At 32.7% G+C, this 24002-nt stretch overlaps 1 protein-coding gene across 1 annotated transcript in view; it reads left to right on the forward strand.

Moving 5' to 3' along the window:
* Positions 1-24002, forward strand: part of LOC148621154 (adipokinetic hormone/corazonin-related peptide receptor variant I-like) — a 137435-nt gene that overhangs the window by 2183 nt on the left and 111250 nt on the right. The gene's annotated exons all lie outside the window — the stretch shown is intronic.

Raw genomic sequence — 24002 nt, forward strand, 5'->3', positions numbered from 1 at the left:
CATGAATTCAAAAGGAACAGAAAGTATCAAAGAGGTCCGTGACAGACAGTATCACCATAAAAAATCATCTAGTTGCGCATGTTCTCAGACAATTACCTAAATAGTTTAAAGATTTATTCACCAATAATGTAATTTGATATTATACTGTTTATAAATTCATAAGCCCAGTCAGGTCTGTAGAGTGCTTTGACTTTAAATAAAACTACCAACACTAGCATAGCCTTACATTGAAGTAAAATATCTTTTTAACGTTATGTTACGTTGTCAATTTTCTGTTTATATACATTTAAAGCGATAAGGCTTTTGGGGCAAAAAATGTATGTGACCTATAAACATTTTGTACTAAATTGCTTTACCCTGGCATCGTTATATTTTGTGATTTGAATGTAGACATAGTTTAATTTACCCACTGGGATAGACTTTTCGAAATGTATCAAATTACCATCTTTTCATCACTTTAAGAAGGTGTCCATGTTAAAACGAGGGGAATGGGTTGCACATTACAATTTTTTTTTCAAAATATTTTCGTCCATTTCAGATCACAGATGCATCCTTTTACAAAGTAGAATATTTGTTTTTTGTTAAACTGTAACAATGAAAGAGAAATAATTTACATAGAAAGTATTGCAATTTAGTGGAGAAAGGGAGATAAATCTTTAGTTTAAGCAAAAATTTGTTGCTTTGAAATTTAAAATCATTTGTTTGAGTCACTAAAGGTCAATTTAAAAATCAAAGTATGTTTTATTTGACATACATATGATATATTCATTACATTGAAACAACAAAATCAGTGAAAAGAAATTTACCCTGTTCCACCCATATCATAGAACTGCTTGGTTTTCATATAGACAGTCTCTTAAATGTCCATAGAATAAAATAGAATAGATTGATTATTAAAGAGTATTAAAGGGAACCAAGGTTATAGCGGTAGTCAATAGAGTGTAATCCTAGGACAAAGACCAGACACGGAAAACAGACATACACATCAAAGAGCACAAAGCAACTAAAATCACACATACAAAATAACAAAAGCAAATGAGCAACTCGGACTCCACTAAAAACTGGGAGCATGGACCAGGTGCATCGGTAGGGCAAGCATTAAAAATATGCTTAGCTCTATTGAGCTTACCTTAAAAAAAACAAAGCTTCAGTCCTACATCTGTTTTGACTATTGTTAAATCTTAGGTATCAGTATCTGTAAGAATCACGCAGTGGGTGAAACATGGTTTGAAAAAACCACAATTATGATAGTTTAATTTGACTATTTTCACCATCAGAATCAAGGAAAACAGACAAGATTTTCGATATCATGCTGGCCCATTGAGTTAGTATTTCATTAAAATGCAATGAAAATGAACATTTCAAGGGCAGATAAGTCTGTAAAAAACCACCTTTGTCTAACTTTCTGTTGAAAAATTTCTGGGCAAAGCCAGTGATGCAGAGATTAAATAATGGTCTTTTCAAAAAGAGAAAGCGTCCTTGAGTGATATTACATTGTCAGATCGGTGCAGGTCCGGGTGTCAAAAGAATAGGCCTGCAGCAGCGCTGTTCGTCGTAAAAGGCGACTAAATAGTGCTCAGAAACCTAGCCGGGGGCTATGCGCTTTGCCCACAGAGCAACTGGGATGTGTGACTTAGGTGGTGGAATGGTGTACCCCTGGCGTGTTACATGCTGGGTTGTCCGGCTATAATACGGAAAACCTGACCGCGCACCATAGTGGTGCACTTTGTTGGGAAGGATGCCACGTTGCTCGCACGTTAAAGAACCATGCTGCGGTATTCGATAGGAGTATGAACCTTTGCGCTCCGCCACAGGAGGCTAAATTGCCCGACCCTACCCTCCCTACTTCTGATGGCAATCAGATTTGTCGATCCTATTGTCCTTATCTCCCATCCCTTTTTTGTTCATTTCATCATCATTCATATTCATTTTGTAATCCATTTGATGTTCATCGCCTGAATATCGCTGACATATTGCGGCTCGGGCGTTAAACCACAACAATCAATCAATCAAATAGAGAAGGTATCCTTGAGTGATATTTTATTTTCAGATCAGTGGGGTATTCACATGCATGTTTCTGATTTTTTCCATTTTGCCTGATTCTTACAAGCACTTACACTGAAGCCCCAACCTCTCTGGTTCTTGATATCTGCATTTGTTATGGATAAATCATCATGATCACAACATTCCAAGGAATGACATCGAAGCAAAAACTAAATTGTTTTAATCATGCCATTGTAGTACATTTTTATCTTTAGATAATTAGATTGTTTGGACAATATTGTTATGCAATAGTAAATTTCATTTAAGCTGCATAAATTGTTAAGATAATCAACATCTGACTAGTGATAATCTGGTTGTGATTGAAACAATTGAAGTGGTATTCGTCATCTTCTACTAAGTCGGAAGATATCCAGTAATGCTCCAATTGCCTTTTACCGATCGTCAATAACCCTAAATATGGTGTTTATATTTCTCAGTTGATAAGATTTGTCAGAGCTAGTAGCCGCTACTCTTACTGTTTAGAAGACGCGACAGTTGCTAAAAATACAGGCTTTTGCACCACATTTATAGGAAAAATTCGTCTCATACGCTGCCTAAAAGTTTTATTTCAGATATCCAAATCTAATTGAAAAATATTCTGTTTGAAGCTCGTGGCTTGAATTTACATACTTGTCATTGTATTCAGTCCTGTTTATTTTTACTTTTTTATTGTTCATATCTCTTGTATTGATTTTACCGGATTTTGACCGGTACTAGTTTTATGCTACCCATTTGTAATGAAATATACCGGAAATAATGAACCGTAATGGAAGCGGGAAGGTTTAGCGCGCTATAAAACCTGATTTAACATGCCTTATTTTGAAATGCTTGTACCAAGCCAAACTCTACATTTCCGTTTTTACCCCGATATTGCCATTTATTATACGGAAGAGCAATCAAGGGAGCGAAGGCTAAAGCGGTAATCAAAAGAATTTAATCCAGGGACAAAGACCAGACATGGAAAACAGACATGCACAACAAAGAACATAAAGTAACTAAAATCATACATGCAAAGTAACAAAAGCAAATGAGCCACTCGGACTCCACTAAAAACTGGGAAATTGGACCAGGTGCACCGGTAGGGTGAGCGTCCGACCATAGAAGCGTATGGTCATCTCTTTTATAATATATACAAAGAAACCTTAATTAAACGGTCAAGGTCATTTTAGACGCCTAATCGTGATAACGAATTATCAACGCAAAGATGTCATGTTAACGACATCTAGCAATAATGGCAGGTCTGAATTAAGCTAGTAGACACGACTAGACGTAATTGATGAACCTTATATAGTGGTACATTATTTGAAGATCTGATTATTCTGGCAGATACGACAACTACCATTATTTCAAATGTTTCAGACCTAAAATAAATCGTGAGTGTTGTCGTTCCCTTAAAATGTGAAACAACCTTTCAGCTTTATAACCTTATATCGTTAACTTTATGTCGCATACGCTAAATCACACCCCTAAACCTATATCGCACACCCATTCTCAGTTCACACTGCTGTAACGTCTCTCCTTCTCCTGAAAAGTAACATATTGTTTTTATGTGAATTTTTTTCTCCTTTTCATCCTACGTTTGTCGAAATCATGACGTTTTTGGTGACCTCAAGATCAAATATTTGATTTTTAAACCAATTTTTTTCAGGTCATAACTTTTTTAACATTTCACTTTTGTGGTATGTTATGAAGTTAAGTTATATGAAGGTGTTATGCCCTGCATCTAACTTGATGACCTTGACCTTTGACCTCAATGTCAAATGACTTTTTAAACCAATTGCTTGTCCAGCGCACAACTTATGTTCTTACAAAGCTTTTAATATTTTGTATGTAGGAATGCATTACGAAGACATGATGTAATTCAAAGTTGGTTGACTTTCGATCTCAAGGTTGAATAATTGATGTTTTAAAGCAATTTTTTGTCCAGGCTGTAACTTTTTTCCAACAAATATTCGCCATAAAATAGCTCACAATAAATGCCCTTCCGTGGACATCTTTTCTCTAAGGTGTTGGTCGGCAGTTGTCAGTTTTCTTTTAAATACTTTTTGCCCCTGACGAAGGTTGTACGACCGACAATTCGAGCATACATTCGTAATATATTTTACGTTTTATTTGTATTCAATTTGTATGCAGTTCCTTTTTTAAGCGAGGCTATTTTTACTTATTCATTATTCAAATTATTTTTTTCATCTATGGACATAGGCTTCTGATCTTGTTCTGGGGTAAATCATGATGTTTTGATGTGTCACATGCTATTTGTATTACCTTTGACATTGACCTTTTATGCGAATCTCATGACTTGAGCATAACCTTGTACGTAAATGTTTAGACATGACAAAATTAACCATAACCGTTGAAATAATAGTCGTCGTAATGAATGATAAAGTTCTTATTTTATGAAAAATGAAAGGGAAGATCTTTCTACGTAAATTATTAAAAAATAAATCACGGAAACTCCATTATATCATTGTTTTACCACGTACTGGCTAATTCTGTCGCATTGGTTTACCCCCAGCGATAATGAGTGGTTAAATAACGACATTAATAGCCAGACCGTGGTAAAACAATGATAACATGAAGTTTCCGCGATATATTTGGATTCCAATAGATTAGTTTCTTCATATTTTTGAATAGACAAAGCGTATGTGTTGAACGAAATAATGGTCATGTGTTTATTACTTTTTTTTACCACGGCTTTGGTGTTAAATCTTCGAAGCACTTCATACTAGAATATGATATAATTAATATGACACGTCAAAATCTGTATAACACGCTTATCAACCCTCAACTAATATCACCCCTCCAGCGGATGGTCCTTTGGGTGATATAGGAGTCTTGGATTAATATGACAAATGATACATATTTTGTCATGCAATATTCAGCATGAAAATGTTTTATTTGCGTCATGTTGATGTGAAATAAAGTGCGTTGTAAACTAAATTTTAACGTTATGCTTAGATTTGTTAATGAACTATATACGTCTTTATATCACAAAGGAAAATTGGCAACCATACATAGGCATTTTCCTGCAAATTGCTGGCTTAGCATTTCTACATTTGTAATCATGTTACCAAGAAGGAAAATTGTTGCCTCGTTTTTTTTTCTGAAATTCCCTGTATCTACAACACTTTTTCGGTAAAGTATTTATAGAAAAAAAAGTCCTTTAGTTTTCAACCATTATGTAATTCATTCATCCTGACATTTCGAAATGAATTAATTCGGATACGTACAAAAGAAAAACGATATCGGTTAATAAGATTTTATATTCACGACACTTGAACCCAAGGGGAAATAATCTTCAGCCATTGGACGTTCTTTCCCAGTCATACAATGACAGCTTTGATAAAATATGTTGCAATGTGAACATAAGGCGACAATGTAACAAAGTGCTATAAGTTGAGTTATTTAAAAGAACATATGAGTCAGTCAAACTAATGGAAGTTAACGGTCCTTTTACTGTCCAATTTTCTTGTGGTATCACTCCTGTTTTTCTTTAATTATCCTACTGGAACTTTCAGATGTTTGATATACTTATTACGACTCTGTTGTTGTCAACAGTAAAATTAATCAGGATAAATGAGTATGGTATTTTGATCATAGTATATATTGCTACTTATGTATAAAAATTAAAGCATAAACATAAAAATACAACGAGAATGAATTTTGTGAATATATGAAAGAGACAGCAACCCAACCATATGAAACATATTAGCTTACGCCCTTCTATCTGTCGTCAATGAATAAAACATGAATTAAAACATAAATCCATTTATTTTCGCTGAAACTTATTCGCGTTTTATGACATCAAGCCAATTTTGTTTTTTCTTTTTTTTTTTCGTGACTTATACTCACATGTATTCCATAACGAAGGGACTTGTCGTTGATGATTTTTTTTCTTGTGAATTTTCAGCCAAAATAAATCTCTCGCAAAAATAAGCTGGTTTTAAATACTTTTACTGATATAATTAGTGCCTTGTCGAAAAAAAACTACATCATACATGTGAACTTATTAACGAAAGGTCATTTAAAGCAAAGTAAACAACCGTCTTCCACAAGGTAAATTGTAAGAAGTCTAGCGCGATTCAAAAAGTCTTCGTAGTTACTGCAAGCTCTGGAATAAGTACAAGTTGTACTATGAAAACTCCATACTCTGGTGTTGCCACAGATAAAAGGAAAGTTAACAAAACAGAATGAATAGTCGTATTGTTTGGTCAAGAGTTTTCCTGTACCATCGATATCTAAGTGTAGGTCAAGATATGAGGCTGACTTCGCAGTGTCTCGGTATCCTCTATCTCAAGAAGATCTTTCAAAATTTTATGGATCCACATTAAAGTAATACCACTACGGGAGTAACAAGTGTCGTGGTAGGGCTGGAAACCTTCCTTGACAGTTGTGAGTACAGAGGTTTAAAGATTTGAAAGAGGTTTGGTGGTACCAGATCCAGCTATGTAGTGTTGTTTGTATAGATTCTTATGGAGTTTAGGAATCCAGTACATCGACGGTAGAACAAAATCATCGTCATTGGTAGAGAGACCAAAAGAAGATAGCGCAGATTTATGGTTGTCTACTATCTTTTCTTTGGAGAGTGTAGTGGCGGTATAGATCTTATCACTGCTAATATTTTCAACGTCTACATCTGATAATAAAAATTGGATGTAATACGTATTGCAGACAAAAACTGCGCTGTTGGTGCGCCAAAGAAACTGCTTCCATTACAGTTCATTATGTATTGTATATATATCGACACAAATTCATGTGTAGCATAAAATTAAAATAGTAATATACTACTAAAACAACGGAAAAAATAATTTGTAGACATTAAGAAAATTCATCATCTAAAATCTTTTCATCAAACAGAATAATTTTTATACGAAATGAAAGTCGGAAATAAAACTTTGTTTGGAAGTGTATGAGACATTTCTTTACAAACTTTGTCTAAAAGGCAACGATGGCGTCTTCAGAATTCAGATTAGTTGCTACTAGCTCTGGCATACATAAATAAGTGAAAAATAAACACCATATGCAAGGGAAGCTGGTATATTACTACACAAAACGGGCAATGTATAATTTTAAAATCAAAACCGTTTTATCTGACATATATTTTTGTACACAGATAACTACTGTCGTCAAATTCGAAGAAAAGGTATAAAAATGACACCGAGGAAGCTGTGTAAGTAGTATCTTTACTTTCTAGTTCTGTCGGATAAATATACAGAAGACAAGTATTGTTTATTTAGTTTAGTATTGTTAATGGAGAGAACATCATCAATATATCGATAAGTAAAAGTAAAGGATTTAGCCTTTTTAAACTTTTGTCTCACAAAATTTTGAAGGAACTCCGATCCATGAGAAACAGATCGGCTAGGAGAGGGGCACAATTAGTGCACCTCGGAAATATCTGCGGATTGCACTACCAAACGCTTTACAGAGATAGAAATTTTTGGACTTGTCTGCCTGTCTATCATTTTTCTGATTTTTTGGTCGTATGATACGCATGTGAAAAGCAAAATTTATTTATTTTAGTTTTTTATGTGAACACATACACATAAGATTTGTTAACGTTATTCATTAAAATAAATCGTCTGTATAACCAGGAAAAAGCCGTCTGTTTATACTTTCCAAATTATGTTTTCCTGCGGAAACACGCTACAAATGTCTGGACTGAACCCTTAGGCAAAACAATGTAAGAATTTAGCATTTCAATTCACTTTCAGTAAATTATAAATGTGCAGTCGAATATTTTTATATCCTATATCAAAAGTCCAATTTGTTTATGATTTATTTTGATAATGTTAAAAGATGCCCTTTAGGAAAAATTTCGTTTTGATCATAAAATATTTCTTATATTACCTGATTACATTTTTCAGCCTTTTTTATATAACTTTCCTGTTTATTGTCTCCTTTTCAATACTTATACATTTACTGCATATCCTGTTACGGAGTTAGCTTATAATGCCCGAAGAAAGTATTGTAACACGTACGCGTGCACGCATCCGTCGACTCTTTCAACGTTATAAATGTATATAACGAGAGTGTATGTAAAGTAAATAGATATACGTAATCAAAAACTAGAAAGGAAAAAAATGACACCATACATAACACGAATTTACGTATCGAATACGCAGTGGAACTAAACAGTAACTCGTATTTACTAAGTTCATGTGCCAGGTACATCGGTAAGTTAGGCGTCCTCTGCTGCTTTAGAAACACTGCCGTATTGCTATAGATAATGTCAAATCCTGGTGAAATCGGGCTTGGGATAAAACGATAGTGCGAAACATCTGTTTTTATGGTTTGGGTTGCCCCATCATGATGATGTTAACCGTTTTACTTTTGAAGTACTGATTCATATTCTGGCGAAGTAATATTGCTCCAATAGTTTATTTGTTAAATGTTCATTGCGGTACCAAAATCCATATGTTTTCAGGAGGTTCTGGATAAATATAGAGCTCTGATGTATACATTCTACATGAAGGTGCTGAACAACTGACATTATGTCAAGATACACATGTATTATTTTAAATGAGAAGTAAACGCTTTTGTCGTATAGTTTGGTGACGAACATTATTTCTATGGCTATCTCTAATGGTAGACATAGTTATGATACAGACCTCTCAGTCTTTGTAGTAGTTTTCATGTGTGGTTTTGTGGGACATATTCAAAATGATAAAAAATATATTTAACGAAAAACCGTCATCCATGTAGCAGACACTGGTTAGGGACTTGGTGTCATTCTTTCTTTTTAACAGATTTACTATTAAACCTTCATTCATTATGGACAGATCGGCCAGAAGAGGGACACAAATTATTTCCTCATCTTTACTTTTTCCCATCGGAAAAAAACTCAATAACTATAATATCTTATTTTTATTCTCATTATATGAAAAAAAACGAAAAACGAAATATTTTGTCAGTTAGTTACTGATATCAATAAATATTCAATAACATGTTGATAAATATTTATCAACATGTACATGCATGATTTATTGATATCAATAAATAGATTAATTAGTAACATGTTGATTAATATTTATTAACATGTTGATAAATCATTAATGAATATCAATCAATTGAACGAATTATTTACTCGTTAATAGATATGAATTAACATATTATCAAATTTTATTCTATTTTATTTTATTTTATTGCAGCGATAAAAACAAATAGTCTTTTTCAAATCGAGAAAGCATCACTGAGTGAAATTTTATCGTCGGATCGGTGGGATTTTGACATGCATGTTTCTATTTTTTTCTTTTTGCCTGATTCTGACAAAACCTTACACTTAGTATACACTGCATATTTAATGGAACTATGCACAATCAAGATTTAATGTGTCTTTTAATTTTGAAAAAGTAATCAAGGGAACCAAGGTTATAGCGGTAATCAAAAGAATGCAATCCAGGGACAAAGACCAGGCATGGAAGCAGACATACACAATAAAGTACATAAAGTAACTAAAATAATACATACAAAATAACAAAAGCAAATGAGGAACTCGGACTCCACTAAAAACTGACAAATCATCGTCTAATAACCATGGATTTAGTTTTGTTGTCGAGCCTTACGGGGCTTACCTTAAGGTGTGTTTAGTCTTGTGGAAGACATTTGGTTATCTCTGAAGCTATTTGCTATTTTGTTGTTTTTTTTTGTTTTTGTTTTTTGTTTTTGGATATACATTGGTGCATAAGGTGCTTTTTACCATATGTCTTCTTTTTTTATTAGTAAATATTTTGTCGAACATGTTTTGAATGGCAATGTTAAATAGCTGAAGATCAAAGTTTTAACGGTATCCTTTCAAGGAGTGAACATTTGTCGTGATTTCTGATATTTGATATTTGATTGAATAATAACCGTCAAGCGTCACAAGCCCATAGTTCACTTACATTTGTATGGTTTGATTGATTGATAGTTGGGGTTTAACGCCCGAGCAGCAATATTTCAGCTATATTCTGGCGATGAACATGAAAGGGATGATAAAATGAACATGAAATAAAAAAGGGATGGGACACATGGATAACAGTTTGTTTGTTGGGGTTTAACGCCCGAGCAGCAATATTTCAGCTATATTCAAGCGATGAATGGTTTGAAGCTATTTCGGAGAAAATTATACATTAATCTGCAAGTGCAAACATTTATTTAAGTATAAAATATGACCTCCACGAACTCCTAAATTTGAAATTAAATAGTCCCTGTTGAACTAATCGTTCAGAGTAAATTGTATGATAACATTTGGTGTGAATTACACGGAGTTGAGTTATTGCTAAATAAATAGTAGTTGCTTTGTTATAGACATTTAATTGCTATTACTTTGTTAGGAAATTTCAGTTGGCAATTGATATGAAAGAAAGGATGGTAAAACACGCATGTGACGTTCGTGTGTTGATACTCATCGATATATTGTATCTGTTTCAAGTACCATTCTGTATAAGAATCAGGCAATTGGTTACACATTATAATTCTCAATTTGGTCTATTTTGCCTCATATATAGTCTATACACCTAGAAAAGAACTTAAAAGCTATTTTAATGTATTCTGAAGCATTTATGACGTATATATTTTTTACTGCTTATATAAGAAAAAAGTGCGGGAACACATTCCCGCAATTTTTCGAAAGTGCTTTTCAACTAAATTTGACATAGTTTATAAACACTTTGATGATTATTTCTGGAGGTTATCAGGTATAAAAACTTGTTGATGCATTTTTCTTCCTTCATGCGCCACACCTTATACACATTTTGCCCGATTCTTAGACAGAAAAGTACTTAAACGTCATTAAAAAATGATTGTACTATGTTGTTTACGAAACTTTACGAGCACCTTTTGAAAAAAAAATCTACCGAATACTCAGTTTTTTTTTATATTTATTGCATAAAGAAATGAAATTAGACTGATGACATAAAATTGATCTATTGTTTTCTGTTTTACGTCCATTTGCATAATCAGGTCGAGATCAAGTTAAACAAGAATAAATAACAACTATAAAATTAAATTAGAGAGAAAAAGTAGATTGCTAACCCCCGTAAATAACAACGGAATAAAAAAAAGCTTAAATATGACTGCCACGGTAGAAATTGAGAAAAGGGCGTGATTTGTAGTAGTGCACCAACTATCTGCAAACATGCGTAGCTTGACTAGCGACCTCTAAGTCTATCGGTGCACCTGGTCCATGCTCCCAGCTTTTAGTGGAGTCCGAGTTGCTCATTTGCTTTTGTTACTTTGTATGTATTATATTATTATTATTTAGTTGCTTTATGTTCTTTGTTGTGTATGTCTGTTTTTTATGTCTGGTCTTTGTCCTTGGATTGGATTCTTTTCATTACAGCTATAACCTTGGTTCCCTTGGTTACTCTTCTAAACATCATGATCTGAACGTGAACACAGGTAACAAAGATAATCTACGTAGCCAATGTAGCGAACCCATTAACTAGATCACACAGTGAAAAGGAAAACAAGATGACACACAAAAACTCAAGCCCTATGAAAATTAACATCGTGTCAATTATTTTACTTTAAGGTTTTAAATGAAATAAAATATACTTCTGTGTAATTTAAACACCCTTACACTTATGTCAAAGGAGCTTAATGACTGAAATTAGTAAGTGTCAGGTTCGGTAGGTATTTAATCAAGTAATACGTTTAATTTTATAGAGCATATACCGGTCAATCAAACAGTGATTTCGAACAAAAAACATCTGTAGTGATGATATTAACAAACTTTAAGGCTGAACATGCATTAACCCCTGATTTTAAAATGTTTATTGAAAGAACACAACAGATGAGTTTTGAAACGTGCATAAAGTGTATCACTATGGTCCGCGTCGGGTGGGTCTTCCTCTTATGAACTGACATCTTCCGAAGGGATTGATTCCCCATTCATTCACCAGGGATACACACCTTGCTCTGTGGGTTGAGCATTCATCCACTTGACAAATTTTATATGTACTTAAAGTCGCCTCCTACGACATACTTGTTCTTCTACGGGTCTTTTCTTTTTAACCGCAGGGCAAAACATTAAAGATAATCTGCTGCAATGAGATAAGATTAATAAGATTAACCGATGTAAGACCTCATATATAGTATACCCTTATCAACCAGGCTAAAATATTTATTTCTTTAATATTAATTGTTTTTTGTTTTCAAAGAAAATGGGGAAAACATTAAACAACTCTGCGGACTATTCAATACTATTTAAATTAACACAATTCAATTTAAATAAGCATGAGCTCTTCTAATTACATTGAACTTATATAAATTTCTTTTGTTTAATTTTCTAAAAAAAATTATTAACCAATTCAGTTTATTGGTTTGTTTAGTTTTCTTCAAGGCATTTATAAAAATATTGAAATACTTATGTTCAATATCGCAAAACGTAGGTAAAAAAGTATAAAAATGCTATAATGAAAATTGAAAATCTGGTCGATTATGATCCCTCACACATCCAGAAAAATGGCGGAAAGGGTGGTTTCGGCACGTTAATTTTCCCATAGCTATGTGCATGCTTTGTGGAAGCAAAATATTGCAAAGACGGTGTGTCAACAAAAGACTACTGTGTTTTTTTTATGTCTCGCGAGACAATACTTGTAATGCCTGTCTCAGAGTTACTCCTCATCTTTTTGAAGTTATAAAATTCCTGTAATTTTCTTTTATTATGAGCTTTCATGATATTTAGCGAGAGACAAAAACATCGGACATGATTTTCCAATATAGAGTGTCTGTTTTCAATATAATCAGCGACCTTCAAACGAAATAAAATCAGCTATATATCAAACATTTGAAAGTAAATATCCTACTAAAACCGACATCATGTTAAATTCGATAATAGAGTCAAGGCAAGTTAAAGTTCATTCGTGTCGGCAGTTCATTTAACACTTTTTCTAGAAATTGCGACCATAACACAAATTTTCCAGATAAAACCCATCGACTATCAAAAAGATACTGGATTGTGCATTGAATATGATCGTCATTCCAAAATTGACTGATACATATATATATATGGAGAGTCTGTTGGCATTAAAGTCAGCGACTAATTTGATAGATGTCATTCTTTCTCATATAGATTGATTTATAACTAGAAACACGGCGAGATGAAGCAGGAAATACTAACCATTCTATAAAAAAGTCCATACAGTTTTTTTACTATGTGAATCTTTTTTTGTTTTTGTTTTATAAGGTTCATTCGTGTGTTGCTTCTTTGGAGTGCCCGGTGCGTGGCTGTTCAAAGATTTTTTCATTGTTTGCACGTCCATTTCTTAACTTTTGAGAGAATGCAAAACAGAAATTGTATACACTATGTATCTAACTCATGTCATGAACTTGATCAGCTAATTTCCAAGCTCCTCGCAGCGGAAGACGTTCCTCTCTTACTAGCCGCTGTAGACAAGCCTTTCGAGAAAATGTTCAGACATTATGCAAATCAAACGTCGTTTGACTGTCGAATAAAGTCGCGTAAATCATTCAGCTTTTCCCGACTTTTATGATTTTCTGAGAGGGCTGGCTGCAGTGTCTTGGATGAATTTCGAACGTTAGACGCTGTTTTTAGTGGGCTGATTTTAAGATCACAGAGCGTTTCAATCACCGTCTCTATTTTTTATCATGATTAAATAAGTGTAATATTGTGAATGATGATTGTAAGATGTTTCAATTTGTTTAATAGCTAAATAACTGCTTAACTGTAAACATTTCATTGGAAACGTTTATTTTATCATAATCAATTTATTACCATTTAATATGCTCTATAAATGTTCCTTCAACATCAAAGGTCCTCTATAATGACAAACATGAAATATGACGTTACGGAAGTAATTGTCTGCAAAACTATTTATGATATTTTATCAAGCCTTCATTCCTTCCACCATTAGTATTTTGCTTATGATTGATTGATTGATTGATTGTTGGGGTTTAAGGCCCGAGAAGCTATATTTCAGCTATATTCAGGCGATGAACATGAAATGGATGATAAAATGAACATGGAAATATGATATAAAAAAGGGATGAGACACAAGGGCATCAGGGTCGATAAAATTTAGATTGCCACTAGAAAAAGGAAGGGATGGGTAGGGTCGGGCAATTTAGCCTCCTGTGGCGGAGCGCAAAGGTTCCTACTCCTATCGAATACCACAGCAGGGTTTTTAACATGCAAGGAATGTGGCATCCTTCCCAACACGGTGCACCACTATGGTTTGCGGTCAAGTTTTCCGTCTTATAGCCTGACAACCCCAGCATGTAACACGCCAGGGGTACCCAATTCTACTACCTGGGGAACACATCCCAGTTGCTCTGTGTGCAGAACGCCTAGCCCCCTGCTAGGCTTTTGAGCACGATTAAGTCGCCTTTTACGACAAGCTTAGCGCTGCTGCAGGCCTATTCTTTTGACACCCGGACCTGCACGGGGCTTGTGCTTATGTGTAAGTTGCGATGTTTGCTTAAATCCTGACTTTTGGCATCCCCTTTTACCATTGAAATGTGCTCATAACTCATGTTATATGAAGTGCTTGATTAATCAGTTAATAGTATTGTCCTCGATGCGCTTAAATTACCACTCCTTAATTATGCTATGGGTTTTATAAATTGCCTAGGGATAGCTGGGACGGATCCTGATCACATCTTCAATCGGGCAATTTATACACGACAACATGATGTAATTTAATTAATACACAATCGGAACGCCTAGAATATATTTATGCGTCAATCTTTTATTAAATTAAATATTAATTATTCTCTGTATTTCTTGTCAAATAATTCGAAATTAACTTTCATATAAATATTGCGAATTTTTGTGTGTTGTAAACGTGTGTCAAGGAGGAAGGTCTCATCATAATTTGCGATAGAGTGGCATGGAATTCTTTTTTTTTATGTAAAATAAATTTTGAAAATTGTTAAGTGTCAATAAAATTGTATATTCACTTGTGCATAAACACAAATTTCCCGAAATTCAATCGTGTGCTGATTTGTTTGATATGTAAAGTGAACTTCACAGGCATCTTAATTACAGAATAGTGTAAGTCCAGGTATAGAAATTTCTTTTTTAATTAAAAGTATCTAGATTGTATACATATACAACCTTGTGGATCGTTATGGTGTATCCATTTGCACCATGAAAACTGATTTATTCAACGGGTCATAGTTTTTCTTTCCTCGTTTGTCTACCCCGGAAGACTTTTTATGAGCAACTCGTCGGAGGACGCTTACCCTACCGTTGCACCTGGTCCAATGCTTCCAGTTTTTAGTAGAGGCCTAGTTGCTCATTTGCTTTTGTTACTTTGTATATATGATTTTAGTTACTTTATGTTCTTTGTTATGTATGTCTGTTTTCCATGTTTGGTCTTTGTACCTGTATTACATTGTTTTGATTACCACTATAACCTTGGTTCCCTTGATTACTCTTATACCAAAGAAGTTACGGGAATGAACTTAATTAGTTCTTATATCTTTTTGTTTTAATAAAACGTAATATTTTTTTCCTTTGTATTGACTGTAATAAACCACTAGGAATGAAAAAATAAAAAGGATTATTCTTGTATGAAAAAAACAATTGATCTATTTTTAACCTTGTTTTTGTTATATCTTATCTTCGTGTTTTTGAGATGAAGTGATAATTACATTTTAATTTTAGGTCGTATTTGAGCCTTAATTTTGTGGGTTTTAGGTGTAGCAATAAAAATGGAGCAGATCAGGCGAACCGCAAAAAATGCACCATAACCTCTATAAAAAATAAATTCTCACAGAGATCACCAATAGGTTATCAATAAGTGTAAATACACCTTCAAGTAAGCTCTGGAAGGCCAAACAAAAGTAATAAAATCCGCGGTAACAGAACAATGACATTCCTTGAAATTAAACTTCAAGTAAAAGAGGACATCACTTGCAACACTAAATGACATCAAGTACTATACCTTTTATACAATATTTCAAGTAATAGATATATTTTTCTGACACAAATATGCATTAATATTTAATTTAAGGTACTTCTATTTTTTTTTTATTTGGACCATTATTCTGTACAAATGTAAGCTTGAAAGAAACAATGTTTCAAATAAATCATGTTGTCCATTTCCTAGATAATAAATACCTGATTACTTTTTTATTTACATTTCATTTGTTTTTGACAGATTTGCTAAGAATCTACAGAAATTAACCAGATAACCTTCTTCTATAACATTATAAGTCTATGTACCAGTCTTTTGACTGCGATGAACATTTACAAGTTCGTCAAAAATTTTCCCTGAAAATATCTAACCGATAAACAATATTTATATCCGACGCTATATCCTTTTTATAAACACCACCACAACCTTCAGGCAAGATGTGAACTATGTATGGCACATGAAGAAATTTACGAAAAGATTTTTTTTTTGCATTATCCCAGTATTTATACGTCATAACCTCCAGAAATATCCTTCAGAGTTTTTGAAAAGTTTCTCTTTTTAGATTTTAGTTGAAATACACTGTGGAAAATGGCTGGAAAATTTTTCCACAAATTTACCTCTCATAATCAAAAATATCTATATCACAGATGCTTCAGGATAATTTAAATAGGTTTTTCAGTTGTTTTCTAGATGTATTGAATATATTTGAGGCAAAAAAAATAATTGAGAAAAATTATGTGGCACCCATTGCCTGATTCGTACACAGAATAATACTTCAAGACTTAATATGAGGAAGCGCTATCTGATTGTCTGGAAACATTTTTATACGACTAAGTGCAGTATTGCTGTACCGTCAAGAGTGAAATGTGTAAAATTGTCATTTTTTTGGTCATGTGACCAATATGAATTTCGTACTTTAAACCATGTTAATATTTAAGTTTCTTTTCTGCATCAGTTATAGCATGTTTTTTTTTATTTTTTTATATTCCCCAGCTGAGCTAGTGCTGTCACATATATAGTAATCAAAGTTGTAAGTTCTTACCGCGTTCTTTTGCATTAATTTAGAAACGTTACTAAAGTATTATACGTCTGAATCTGAAACTCAAAATGGGTTTGATTTTAATTTGAAGAACCTTGAATAAGTACTACGTTAATCATGTAAACATCATGCAAACATTTTTCAAATGTACAATAGTAGTCTCATCGGTATAATTAAATACGTAAATATGACATATGAGTGGGTTTTATAAAGGACTTTTTCATTTTTATTTATTTATTTATTTATTTATTTATTTATTTATTGCTTTCTCAAATCCAAAATCTTAAAACAATTAGATAGAGATTTAGGCAATTGGGTATTTCAATAAATCCTGAAGAATTGTCAAGTGAAAAAAGATTTTCCCATATTAGGAAAATGTATGATATTGATAAGTAATAATTAGATGCAACTTCAAGGAAATGTCTATTCATCTCAACACAAAACATCAAAATGATATGGAAATAAACTGCAAATAATTATTACATCTTGCATAAATTAATTTTACGCAAACATACCAAAAATTCCTGATTTTTTAGGAGTTACTTTATTCGTTTTCGTATTTGTCATAAATATATCTTTGTCAATTTATATTTTGTACCGTTTTGACTACTGATTTTACCATTTTTTGCCCGTTTTTATTGCAATATACCGGAAGCAATTAACCGTAAACGAAACGGAGAGGTTAAGCGCGATATAAAACCTAGTTTAACAATTTCCACTGACAATACCTGCACCAAGTCAGAATGATTATGATTATTTCCAACTTCTCTATGTTTTTCCCTAAATATTTCTTTGTGGATTCTCTTTTTGTCTATTCTTTTTGTCTATTGTCCAGAGTTTACCTATCCATTCAATAATTTTGCTAGTACCCTTTATTACCATTAATAAGAGATGAATGAGAACGCGCTTAATCGGTCTTTTTAAGATTATGATCTCATGTGAATTCACATATTCTGATATATTACAGCGAGTAACATAGCTAACTTCATGTAATGTAAGTGGTCTTCCATTGATTGAATAGCCATTACCTGGTGAACTTTTAACTGGACAATTGACAAGGAGATTGATATTTGAGTCAGGTAGAAACTTTAAATCGTCTTGTCAAATGTCAAGAAAAATATCTGATACATTTCATCAGGTAATGGTCATTTAATCAAAGAAGATAAACGTAATTCAATAAAGTTAACTATGCTATTTGTTGTAACATACATGTACAATACTAAACTAAAGAAATGCAAAGTATCAATATGTATATATAATAAAATCATTGTACCACATTTCCGTATGAATGGATACTGTAATTGTTTGTAATTAATAATTAACGTTCCCGCAATTGTGATTTCATGGTTATTTCATATTTTTATGTCCTACGGAGAAGTTTTCACTACGGTTTAATTTCGTGCTACAAATCTTTCAACGATCATCGAGGCAAAAAATTGGCGGATTGTAGTTTGTTCGCTTATGATTCAGAAAAGTGATATCCATAAAAGGTTTCTTCTATTCTTTTTTTTTGTACCATGGAAATTAACGGGTTATGTTAAAACAGTTATTTCACCAACATTTCATTTTTTAAACTTTGCTTTCATTTTTAACAAATTCCATTCCGAAATATCGTTCAGCTACGTTTCATCAATAGTACAAGTAAATTACATCTTTCGAATAAATATTCTAATTTTGTGTGATCCACATACAGGCAGTTTCTCAAACAATATTGATGCATTTTAATTTCCATGGGCATATCACCTTGAAAAATTTGGTATAGTAAGTAACCATATCAGCATTAGTTACATCGTTCTTTTTTTCATTTTTATTTCTAAAATCATCGATCTGTTAAAGGTTATTTTAGTTGTAGAATTAATCATACAATTTAAGGTGGAACTGAACAACGAACAACACATTTGTTTTGTCCACTTTTCCTATGCCGCTTGCATTTCTTCATATGGAAACATAACTTGTCTTAAAAAGGATCATTAAGGATTGGATGATAAAAATGAATTTATTTTAAGACAAAGATTGAAAGGTCATATACAGACATAAGGAGAAGTTTAGATAGATAGAGTCTTAGCACTCAAATATATAAAACATGAAAGACTCGACTTGTCTTTGATGTGATTCTCACTACAAAAATCATTATGGTACTATTAGTACAATAATCGAAATTTTAAAACGAAATGGACTATTTTGTACTTACTGTGGGACTCTCGATGAACATGCACTATACATGCTCAATATTCTTTTATTCTACTCAAGCTCTACATCGCAGAAGTCTATATTGAGTATGCTCATAAATTATCACATAAAAGTCTATACGATCATTCAAATCATTTGCATTAGATACTCTTTTCGCACATTCACTTGGGAACAGATTATTGATAAACAAATTGAAATAAAAATGTCACAAACAATAAACCAAATCCAGCTTAAACAACAACGTTCAATAGTTACATTATAAATATCATTTTTACGGAACTGTTGATATGTACATCAACTTATCTGGTTATTCTTAATTAATGTCAACGTTTCTTGAAACCTCACATATTATAAATAGATATTAGACAAACAGGACTCCTTATCTTTCACTTAATGTTTTGTTACGCAATGAAATGGCCAATATCTTTAATATTTATTGCAATTGGCAAAATTAATGTTTTGATTTGCATCAGCATTTTTGATATTTCAAACGAAAGATTCTCTTTCAAGGTCAAAACTCGTATTCCTCTATTTCACATCTTAGATAAATATACAACTAATGGCTTCTGTCATGTTTATATATACAATAAAAATTACATGTTCTTTCATGGAAATATTTTATCATATATAAAGGCAATGAGCAGACAAGCATATGGATGAGATACACATGATCAGGAGTTCACCTTCTGCTTAAAGACTCCTTAAGCAGTTCTTTAAAAATTCAGTTGAACAAATTTACAATCAATGCATACGGTTAGAGACTAAATGAAATGTGAAACCGGAAAAGAAACGAAGTTAAACCTAATAATACAATGTACAAGGAACAGTTAAAACAAAAATAAACAGATAGAGTTCCATCTTGTGCATGCTAATTACCTTGATTTAATGTTTAATCAAGAATTTGATATGGTCAATTTTCATCACACATCCGATGATTGTTTTAAGAATTAAGAACGTTTAAAACTAAAGGTATCAATAGTAGAGAACAACCTCGTTTTGACATTTCTGAACGTATCGGGACGTAGACATAATGGGACCGGTTCTTATTCAGAAGTAATATAATGACAAAACCGGCGTTTGGCAAATTGAATTTAAGGACTTGTGCTGCAACTTTATTTCTTCAATCATTTGATTTTACATACACTATAAATCTTCTCCCACAAAACGGTTTAATGTGCAGAATTTGGTCGCTTTATCAATAGGTCGGTTTACGTTTCAATATGTTCTCGTACGTGCTTGAAAACAGCTACCAGGGTTACTGTTCTTTTTTAAATGACTGTACGTGTTTTCTTTTATATTTAATGATGATATTTGCAAGGCATATCAGTAAAATATAAAGTAAAAGTAATTTGAATCGTAAAATACTAAGTTATGCACACTAAAATAATTATTATTTTGTTATATTTGCACCAAATCATCTTATTGTAAACGCCATTTCACATTTTCAATCTTTCAATTAATATATATAGTTTTCCCTAAACTTTCTTTTCAATAAATATAGATGTAGCAACCAAAACAAGACTACACCATGTACCCAAATCCCAACAATGTCAAACTAAATTTATTTCTTTGATCAAATATATCTAGTACAACTCGAACTGGATTAATTAAATATTTTCTTACCAGTTCCAACTTGTTCCCGATACCCAAATTATATTTTCCACAAAGATTCGTTTATTACAGAATGTAAAGATTTTAAAATTCATCAAGATGTGTAGTAATCAAGATCTATTCATTCCGCATAATGAAAGTTCATAAATATTTCCAATATTTCGATTTTCCTGATTTTTGTTTATCTCATTTCTACTTGAACTTAATGTATTCTTGAAAGTATTCAGCGGTTGTTGAAAATTAAATAAAAATTATAATTATATTCTAAATGATGTAGTGTAGGTTTAAAGTAGAAGCTGTAGTGATATGAGTCCGCAGTGTACCTAGCGGTATTATCCGTACCAGCTAACCTCAAAAGGTTCAACTTCGTATAATATGAGAAGTTAATTCTAGTAATTTTTTTTTTCATTTTTTTTCCAAAATGTAGACAAATATAAGAAATAAGTAGCAGTCAAACTGAGAAACGTGCAAAGGGCGATGCTACACTTTTTTATATATGCAATCTGTTCAATTTGGTCTAAACAATTATTCATTATCAAGGGGCGCATTTGACGGGAATATTTTCCCATATATTTCCTTTATAACCAGGTTAATTATATTTTCCATTACTTCTGATTTTTCATTACGATGCGTCGGTTATTGTAACCAATAAATATTCCTGAATTTCACATTATTTTACTTATAAAAATGCATTATGTATTTTGCAAATTATTTCATTGGCATTTTAACTATGATTTGTTTTTAAATATGTGGGTTATTCGCAAAAGAAGAAAAAAAAGATGGACACAAACCGTCATCTTCTTACTATATTGGAAAAGATCAATAATTTTGCTATGACTACTGTAAGATAAATAAAGGTAAAATTGAAAAAAATGGCCATTCTAACAGCTCTGTCCTTTTCGTAAAAGGTAAAGTCACCTGTGAGGAAAAAGTACCGTTTTGCATATACAACCCTTATACGTCAATTCCTACATCCGTCACTTCCGATGGAGAAAATATTTCGCCTTCCATGTGTGCACGTCTACATATCGTTGACTCTCCGTCCCTATAATTGTCATTGAATCATTTTTCCTCTTTTAGTTTTGGTTTTACCCAGTTTACCTGTTAATCTGATTTGACACACAGGCATTTACGTGACTAAAGATGTTTCATAGAAACAAACTTTTATTGGTGACAATAACCGACGCATCGTAATGTAAAACCGGAAGTATATTTGCATTTAAATTGCGATTTTCTCATTTTTGAAACAAGATGCAATAAAGATCTATTGTATAATTATGGTAATTTTCATTATGAGATATAACGTGAAAAATATTGTTTTGTTATAAATAAATACATAATCCGCGTATTTTATTGCGACTACTATCCAGACGCAGTTTTTGCACATAAATCTGCAATAATATATGAAGTACAGTATCTCATCGAACGTGTCTCAAGAAAAAAAAATATTGAAGGAATTTATGTCATTACTTTCTTTAAATGAAATACAGCCATTGAACCCTTTCAAAGGAATAGCAACCATTGAATTTCAGTTCCCTTTTCCTTTTCTTTGACCCATTTACATTCAGGAAGGAAACCATTTTTTGTTAAGTTTTTGTGTAAAATCAATATTTCTTTAATATAATATTTCAGTTTGGATAATTTAAAATTATTTTTTAATCAACAAATCATATTTGAATTTAGTTAGGAAAGCTAGCTAATTTTAGAAACCTATATTGTCATTCAGTACAATCTTTATTACTTTACCAGTAATACCATTGTGATAAACGTGTCAGGAATACAATTCTGCTTTTATCTGATTTTCAAGGATATCGTTAAGTAGTAGTCACTGTAAAAATCATGCAAATTCTGTGATGTAAGATACACCTCAAAGAAGCCTATATATTGTTATATTTTGTTGATAAGTTTTATAGAGCTATATGATGAAATGTATAATTATTCATTTCCAGCCCGTCTTCTCTTATGAGATAATCCACATGAAAAATGCGATAGTTTCTATTGTATTTGTTTGTCATTTAAAGAGTTATATCCCTTAATTTCAAATTATACAGTACAGTCAATATATTTTTATCTCCTGTGTACAAGGGGTATATGAAAAGCCAAATATAATTTTCTGTTAACTATGACATTTTAAACAGAATATCAAAAATAAAAAAAATGTAGGCGTTCCAGCCATAAATGACATTTTGCATGAAAACTACTTAATTGGAATACAAAGATTCGAGATAAATCAGTTAAACTAACATAATACGAGAGGCTATTAATTCTATTTGCAGATTTTTATTAAAGTCTATATCGTCAAGAAGAGACCTGGGTCATTTTTTTTCACCAGGATTCTGACCACAAATAGGACAAATTTCAAAAATTGTTGAAGTATCCGAAATTTTCATCATAATTGATATATAACTCCTTATCGTTCCTTAAAAATGCAAATTTGTGAAAAATCAGATAGAGAAACATTACAAAACAGCAACAAAAGTAGTTGAAAATACATCTTTTACCTTTTTGCTCTTTACTAAACACTTCGGGAATTTCCAAAGAAGTCCCATTCCAATTTATACAATATACTGGGTTTTGTGTTCTTTGATACAAGACAAATACTTCATCTTTAAGCGCAATATTGTTAGTAGTGTGATTTTCTAAACTTTTGGTCGCTTACACTTATTTATATGATTTATAATTAATGTTCAATAGACCCCCGTGCAGGTTCGGGTGTTGAAAGAATAGGCCTGCAGCAGCGCTAAGCTTGTCGTATAAGGCGACTAAATAGTGCTCAGAAACCTAGCCGGGGGCTAGGCGCTGTGCCCACAGAGCAACTGGGATGTGTGCCCCAGGTGGTGGAATGGGGTACCCCTGGCGTTTTACATGCTGGGGTTGTCAGGCTATAATACGGAAAACCTGACCGCAAACCATAGAGTTGCACCTTGTTGGGAAAGATGCCACGTTTCTTGCACGTTAAAGAACCCTGCTGTGGTATTCGATAGGAGTAGGAACCTTTGCGCTCCGCCACAGGAGGATAAATTGCCCGACCTTACCTATCCCCCTTTTTCCAGTGGCAATCAAAATTTGTCGACCCTATTATCCTTGTGTCCCATCCTTTCTTTTTCATTTCATGTACATTTTATCATCAATTTCATGTTCATCGTCTGAATATAGCTGAAATATTGCTGCTCAGACGTTAAACCCCAACAAACAAACAAACAAATGTTCAATAGAACACAGTGTATAGACTTAAAGGCGTTATGATTTCGTTT

Source organism: Perna viridis, chromosome 3 (assembly GCF_037379345.1).
Source record: "Perna viridis isolate PV_CMFRI_1.1 ecotype Kerala chromosome 3, ASM3737934v1, whole genome shotgun sequence".
NCBI classification, from domain to species: Eukaryota; Metazoa; Mollusca; class Bivalvia; order Mytilida; family Mytilidae; genus Perna; species Perna viridis.